The 8631-nt window shown below is 34.5% G+C and overlaps 1 non-coding gene across 1 annotated transcript; it reads right to left on the reverse strand.

Moving 5' to 3' along the window:
- Positions 1-4147: 4147 nt before the first annotated feature.
- LOC113764229 lies at positions 4148-4254 on the reverse strand. Its single transcript, XR_003467514.1, has one exon. It is a non-coding gene; the product is annotated as a small nucleolar RNA R71 (small nucleolar RNA).
- Between the last annotated feature and the right edge of the window lie 4377 nt (positions 4255-8631).

Genomic DNA, 8631 nt, shown 5'->3' on the forward strand with positions numbered 1-8631 from the left:
GTAATTAAAGAAAGAAATTAGCTTTTCCCTTGGGTTCGACCCCCGGAATACTCCAGGTGATTTAATTATTACGATCGATCATGTGCACTTGCAAGAATTCGTCGATTAAGTTTTTGATCCCATTGCCGGGGACGACACTTAATTTTTCTACTTTAGTTATTTTTATTTTATTTTTTAATCTTATTTTATTCTAGTTTTTCACTTTCAATTTTTATTTTTCTTGTTTAGGTGCTTGGCGTATGACCCAATCTCAAAAAAATGGTTTGGATTTTGATCCAGAAATTGAAAAAACTGCAAAGTATTTGAGAAAGCAAACTCGTTTGCAAAAACAAACTTTGCAACCATCTTCACCAGGATTTCATATTACCTTAGAGATAACTGAGTATTTGACGACAAAGAGATGACTAAGGAGAATAGAAATAATGGCAATAATCAACAGCAAGTAGTGCAACCACCCACAGGACTTCACCTTCGGGACATCCAACGTCCTGTGATCGCGGCTTCTTCCCACTGCATCAGGCTAAGCGACGGAGCAAGGAACTATGAGCTCAAAACTATACACTTCCGTATGTTGCCCGCTTTCCATGGTTAAGCCAATGAAGACTTGCTCTCCTTCATAAGGAAATTTTATTCAATAGTTGGAATTTTCTCTTTGAGTGGAGTCTCAGAAGATGATTTACGAATAAGATGCTTCCTTATTGTCTCAAAGATCGTGCAAAGTCTTGGTAACTTCATCTACCTAAAGAATCTTTGAGGACATGGGAAAATGTTTATAACATCTTCATGACTAAGTATTATTCACCTCAAAAGACAATCGATTTGAGAAATAAGATTTGCACATTTTCTCAGATGAAAGGAGAGCCAATACATGAAGCATGGTAGCCTCACAAACAATATTCATTGGCGCTGCAAGTTCAATTTTTCTTTGATGGGTTGACCTTAACAACCCAAAATATGGTGGATATTGCAGCAAAAGGGTATATTGGTGACAAAATCCTGGAGGAATTGTTAGTTTCTATGAATTGTTAGCTAGCAATTCTCAACAGAAAACAATTCGGGATAAGAGAGTAGGAGTGCATGACGTGAATGTACCACTGGATTTGAGTTCACAGGTACCTGAATTGAGTCATCAAATGCAACAGCTCTTAAATTGGGTAGCACAATCTCAAAAATCATGTGCTTATTGTCACATGTATGGGCATTCTATTGCTAATTGATATAATAGAGATCCTCCCACCATGGTAAAAGATATTAATTTCACTGGAGCATATGATGGGCAAAAGTTGCAGTCAAACAATAATCCTTTTTCCACCACATATAATGAAGGATGGAGAAATCACCCTAACTTTTTATAGAAGAATCAAGTGGTTAGATCTATTGGACCATTTGGGTTCCAAAATTTGCAGCAACCTTCTCAATATCCTTCTCAACCTGCTTAGGAGAAAAAGCTCAATCTTGAAGAAATGATACTGCAGTACATGCAAAAAGTGGACTAAAAGATGGACCAGTTTGACAGACTTACTCAATCTCAACAAGCCTCTATTCAAAATCTTGAAAGGCAAGTTGGTCAGTTGGTAAAAGCAGTAACTGAAAGGGTACCGGGGAAAATGCCTAGCAACACTGAGATGAACTAAAAGAAAGTACTATGGCAGTAACTCTTCGTTCAGGTAAAGTATTGGTTGATCCTGTCATTAAATCTAAGACTAAACCAAGTGCAAGGCAAGAGAGGCACGTAATTGCTATTATAAGTGAAGAAATTGGGGATTCGGAGAATGATTTCAAACAGTTTAAAGAAGACATGAAATGCAAGAGAGGAAATGCAATCAAGAACAAAAGAAGAAAAGTTTTGCAACTTTGACATATTGTGGTATTTTGGAAATATCTTGAGTTAAAATGATCAGATTGGGGTGAATATTATACTATTTTGAAGATAAGAGATAGATCTGCATTTGGTATGAAGGCATCAAAATCCAGTTCAGTTGTCTTCCTTGCCAAAAAAGTTGAAATACAGAAGTACATGTGCATGGTTAAAAGCTGAAACAAAGCTTTGACCAGTTAATAGTATTTTGATCATATCTCGGTCCATAGAGCTCCAAATTGGATGATTCTTGAAGCATTGGAAATATAACTCAAAGGGTTACAAATTTCATGTTTTGTACAAGAGTTAGTTCAGCTTCTATCATTAAGAAAATAGCAATTGAATTGATGCCCAATTCACAGAAGTGAATACGCGACTTGGCAATATGTGAGTTGAAGTTGCGTATTCCAAAGTCGCGTATTGTGGCCTGATTTCTGCAATTTGCTCAGCCACTTGCTCTGCTTTCACACTAATTTTCAACTCTATTTCAAACAAAAATTTCGGCTGCACATGTTCAAGGAACCTTTTAGAAGAAAAAAAAGAGATTTATGTCTTGTCAAAACATCACTTTTTGACTCTCTTAACACTAGAGTTGTTAGAATCATTAGAGAGGGAGAAGAGGACATTTAGACGAGTTCTTATCAGATTTTAGCATTAGAGTTTAGTGGTTAGTCTTGTTTTGTTCTCTCTAACTACAACTTTTGTGAGAACAATTGGAGATTTCATTGTACAACTCATTTTGTTAAAGAATAGAAGATCATTGGGAGCTTCTTCACTAATCTTGGCTAAGCTTTCTTTATCTATCTTTTACTTGTGATTCAATATGTGTTCAGTCAATGAAGCCATGTTCTTTTTTGTTATATCTTATATGAGTAGATAAATTTCTAGATCTAGCGAGTAGATGAAATTATGGCTACTTGATATGAAGTGAATATGATTTACACTTGTTACACCTTGTATTAACTTGTCTATTTATGCATGCTTATCACTTGTTGTTACTTGATCACCAATAGCAAGCTTTTAGTTGTTATTATTCAATGAGAGTTGATAATAATGATGGAACAACATAAATAGAGCTTGAGAAGTAGACTCATGAGAATAGAGGTATACTTAAGTGGATTAAATTTGCATTTCATGAAGGGACAAGAGTAAATCTAGTTATTCACCATGAGAATAGGGAAAACTAGTCTCTTTTAGGCCATTTTATCATGAGAGTGAGATTTGGTAATATTGGAAATGAATTCCTAGTTGAACAAGGGTTGTAACAAGAGGTAAATCTATTTACTTGTATCTTTAATGCCATAAGTGGAATCTATATCCCTAGACTCAAGTATTTAGTAAATTTTCTCCACTGTTAGCTTGCAAATATCTAGTTACGATTAGTTAGGTAATAGTAATTATAACTTCTCTTATTTAATTCGATCATTTGCCTAAATAATAGAGTAAGTAAGGAGCTCGTATTTGCATAGTTGCTCTCCGTGGGATCAACCCGATATTTGCCCTAAACTACTAATTTGACATGTATACTTGCAGTCAAAACGGGTATATTTCATAATTAAACTTGTACTTATATCAAAAAATTTGTCAAGTTTTTGGCACTATTGCCGGGGAGAGGCAATATTAAGGTCTAACAAGTTTTATTAATTTAGACATTCTTTATATTAGTTAGTTAATTTTTGTTTCTAGTTAAGTTAGAATTTCTAGCAGTTTTGTGAAATAATTCTATATAACCTCTTTATTTTTTATTGTAGTGTATGCACCGAATTTTAGGGGTAGTAGCACCTTTTGAACCAGAAATTAAATAAACATTGCGTAGATAAATTAGGCGTACACCACAACAAGAAGAAGAAGAGGTTCGGCAACAAATAGAGGAATCGCGATAAAACTATCTTTTGAAGAAGAAATGGCGAAAAACGAAGCAAATAAGCGAGCTCTTAGGGATTTTGCTCTATCAGGAACCCAAGAATCTCAAACAAGTATAGCACGGCTGGCAGTAAACGCTAATAATTTTTAGATTAAACCATCATTAATCTAAATGGTACAATAATCTCAATTTGGAGGTGATGCCATAGAGGATCCAAATGCACACTTAGTCACATTTTTCGAGATATGTGATATAATCAAAATGAATGAAGTTAGTGAGGATGTTATAAGACTAAGATTGTTCCATTTTTATTAAGAGATAAGGCTAAATTTTGATTACATTCTCATGCCCCTAACAATTTCACTACTTGGGATGATTTGTCTAGGGCATTTTTGAATAAATACTTTCCACCGAGTAAAACGGCTAAATTTAGAATGGATATTACTAGTTTTAGTCAATTGGATGGTGAGTCATTATATGAAGTATGGAAAACGTTTAGAGATTTATTTCGAAAATGTCCACACTACGGATTTTTCGATTGACTAATTGTACAAACTTTTTATAATAGTTTATTCTTTTCTACTAAAACTACTATTGATGCAACCACAGGTGCAGTTTTGATGATAAAATCACCTCAAGAATCTCAAGGTTTGATAGAGAAAATGGCAGCAAATAATTATCAATGGGCTAATAAAAGAAATGATCCAAGACGACAAGCAGGTATAATTGAAATTGATACCATCAATATGCTTAGTATTCAAATGAGCAATATGATAAAAGTGTTGAACTGACAAGGTAGATGTGGTCCAAGTTCTTCTTCCAATGTGCATGTAATTTGTTGTTCCGTATGTGGAGAAGAACACGATACTAACGAGTGTATTGATCTTGAGTAGGCTCAATTTGTCAATAATTACATTCGTAATGCTTAAACAATCCATACTCGAATACCTATAATTTGTGATGGAGAAATCATCCAAAATTTGGGTGAAAAGATCAAGGCAACCCATAAAGGCCGACTAATCCGCCGGGTTTCCAACCAAGATAACAACAGATGAATACTAAACCAGATTGGGAGCAGTGAAAATTTTGGCTAAGGATACTTCGAAGAAATTTGAGTGGCTAAAGGGACGATTGGACCAATTGACCGGAATGTATAGAAACGTGGAAATCCAGATTCGTTAAATCGCCAATTCTACTAATAATCGAAATCAAGGGGAGTTGCCTAATAAAACGAAGGTGAATCCTAGAGAACACGTCAAGGTCATTACTCTTCGTAGTGGTAAACAACTAGAGGATCCTCCGATGGTAGAAAATGGAGAGAACAATGAGAGTGAGAGATAAGGAGATGAGCGAATGGAACAAGAGATAAGTGTGGGGGAAGGTAGTAAAGGAAAATCGAAAGAAAAATAACCTACATCCTCCACTACCATTTCGATACCTTCGATAGTTTCATTTCCTCAACAATTCAAGCCAAATAAACTTGACAAAGATTTTGAAAAGTTTGTCAAAATTTTCAAATAATTGTATATTAATATTCCTTTCGTTGATGCTATTTTGTAGATTCCTTCGTATGCCAAGTTTTTCAAGCAGATCATGACACGAAAGAAGAGATTGGGGAATCACAAAACGATAGCATTAACGGAGGAATGTAGCGTCATTATACAAAACAAGCTGCCACCAAAATTGAAAGATCTAGAAAGTTTTTCAATACCCTGCACCATCAGTAACATTGAATTTTCTAAGGCATTATGTGACTTTAGTGCAAGTGTATCACTGATTCCTTTAACGGTGACTAGACAATTAGGGTTGCACGAGGTAAAACGCACTAATATTACTTTGCAGTTAGCCGATTGGTCTATAAGATATCCATTAGGAGTTTTGGAAAATGTGTTGATTAAAGTTCAAAAATTCATTATTTCTGTGGATTTTGTGGTATTAGTATGGACGAAGATATGTCCATGCCAATTATTTTAGATAGACCATTTTTAGGAACTGTGGGTACTATTATTTATATCAAAAATGACAAACTAAAGTTTCAAGTAGGTGAAGAGGAAGTAATATTTAACTTGAATGAAATGGAAAAGTACCCTTCTTTTACTAATCATGCTTGTTCAATTGACACTCTTGAAATGCTACCGAAGAGTTGAATCGAGTCAATCTTGATTTCGATTCTCTTGAACTTTGTTTAATAAGTACAGGGATACAGAAGGAAAATTATGAAGAAATTGAAACATTGGCCTAATATATAGATGCACAATCTCTTTATAGGAAATGGCATATGTACGAGAATCTTGGACAAGGAAAGAGACCTCCACCACCTTCAGAGATAGAAGCAGCAAGGGTTGAACTCAAGCCATTTCCTAGCCATTTGAAGTATGAGTTTCTTGGTGAAAATGAAACTCTACTAGTAATTGTTAGTGCTACTTGGAAGAAGAGCAACTTAATAAGTTGTTAAGAGTTTTAAGGAAGCACAAGAAGGCTATCAGATGGATCATCTTTGACATTCAAGGAATTAATCCTTTTATATGCATGCATCGCATTCTTTTGGAAGATAATTGCAAACCGGTGGTCAAATTGCAAAGAAGGCTTAATCCGAACATGAAAGAGGTGGTAAGATAAGAACTTATCAAGTGGTTAGATGCAGGTATAATTTTTTCTATCTCGGATAGTGTATGGATTAATCCAATTCATGTTGTCCCAGAAAAAGGTGAAACTACCGTAGTTAAAGGAAAAAATGATGAACTTATTCCCTCTAAACTTGTGGTAGGGTGGAGAATGTGTAAAGATTATAAAAAACTAAATGCAGTTACAAGAAAAGATCACTTTCACTACCCTTTCTTGATCAATTATTAGAACGTATTGTTGATTATGAATTTTATTGCTTCCTTGATGGATTTTTAGGGTATAACCAAATAACAATAGCTCCCGAAGATCAAGAAAAAATCACCTTTACTTGCCCGTATGGCATATTTGCTTTTAGAAGAATGCCAATTGGCCTTTGCAATGCCCCTGCCACATTCCAACGCTGCATGTTTGCAATTTTTTCTGATTATAATGAGAAAATTATGAAGTTTTTTATGAATGAATTTTCAGTATATGGTTCATCGTTTGACCATTGTTTTCATAATTTGGAGATGTGAAGAGACAAACCTCATGTTGAATTGAAAGAAGTGCCATTTTATGGTCCAAGAAGAAATCGTTTTAGGACATAAGATTTTCTCAAGGGGAATTGAGGTGGACAAGCCAAAATAGAAGTGATCGAGCGAATGCTACTTCCAAACAATGTCATGGGGATTAGAAACTTTCTGAAACATGCGGGATTTTATAGAATTTTCATTAAGAATTTTTTCAAGATAGTTACCCCGTTATGTGATTTATTGTGCAAAGATAACCCATTTCATTTTGATAATAAATGTTTAATGACTTTTGATAGGTTGAAAAAGGAGTTGGCCTCAATACTGATTGTAACTTCACTAGATTGGTCTCTACCATTTGAATTGATATGTAATGTAAGCGACTACGCAATCGGAGCTATGTTAGGTCAACGGAAGGAAGGAATGTTGCATGTGCTTTATTATACAAGTAAAGTGCTCAATGAAACACAAATTAATTATACAACTACAGAGAATATTTGCCTTAGATAAATTTAGATCCTACTTAGTAGGATCTAAGGTTATCATTTATATGGACCATTCAACTCTTAGATATTTGCTCCATAAAAAAGATGCAAAATCGGGACTAATTCGTTGGATTCTCTTATTGCAGGAATTTGATTTAGACATTAAAGACAAAAAGGGATTGGAGAATCTTGTGGCAGATCATTTATCACAATTAGAGTATATCCCTACCAATGATCAAATTCTAATTAAGGACAATTTTTTGGACTAATTTGTTCTAGCACTAATAAAGTTTCCATGGTATGTGAATTTTATTAACTTTTTGGTAAGTGGAGTACTTCCGAAGGGTTTTAATTTTCACAAAAGTAAGAAATTTTTGCATGATGTTAAAACCTACTTTTGGGAGGAACCACTGCTTTATAAGCATTGTGCCGATGTTATGGTAAGAAGATGTATTCCCTAAGAGGAGATACGTGATATTTTACTTCATTGTCATAACTTAGAAACAGGTAGTCATTTTAGCACTTCTAAAACTATAGTTAAGGTATGACAATCAAGATTTTATTGGCCTACCATATACCAAGATGCTTGGGAATATGTTAAAAGTTGTGATGCCTGTCAAAGAATCGGAAATATTTCTAGAAAAAATGAAATATCCTTAATCACTTTCTTAGAAATAGAGTTATTTGACGTGTGAGGTATGGATTTTATGGGACAATTTCTTAGTAGTACTTCAGTTTCTTAAAAAGAACATTTTTAGTAGATTCGGTATTTCTAGAGCCATAGTAAGTGATGAAGGAAAGCACTTTTATAACAAACAACTTGATTCTTTGTTGTTTAAGTATGGTTGTAGGTACAAGACATTACTTCCATTCCATCCACCAGTGAATGGACAAGCGGAATTGGCCAATCGAGAGATCAAGTTCATCTTGGAGAAAAGGTGAACAACTCAAGAAAAGATTGGGCAAGAAAACTCAATGATGCACTGTGGACGTATCGAACGGCATTTAAGACACCTTTGGGGATGTCGCCGTATCGATTAGTATATGGAAAAACTTGTCATTTACCTGCAAAAATTGAACATAATGCATATTCGGCTATTAAAATAATTAATATGAATTTTCATCTTGCAGGTGGAAAGAGACTATTTGAGTTAAGCGAACTTGAGGAACACCGGTTACATGCTTATGAAAATGCCAAGGTCTATAAAGATAAAGTGAAATATTGGTATGATAAGCATCTATACCCAAACAATTTGAGGTGGGGTAAAAAGTGCTCTTATACAATTCGCG

This window comes from Coffea eugenioides, chromosome 2, assembly GCF_003713205.1.
Source record: "Coffea eugenioides isolate CCC68of chromosome 2, Ceug_1.0, whole genome shotgun sequence".
Lineage (NCBI taxonomy): Eukaryota > Viridiplantae > Streptophyta > Magnoliopsida > Gentianales > Rubiaceae > Coffea > Coffea eugenioides.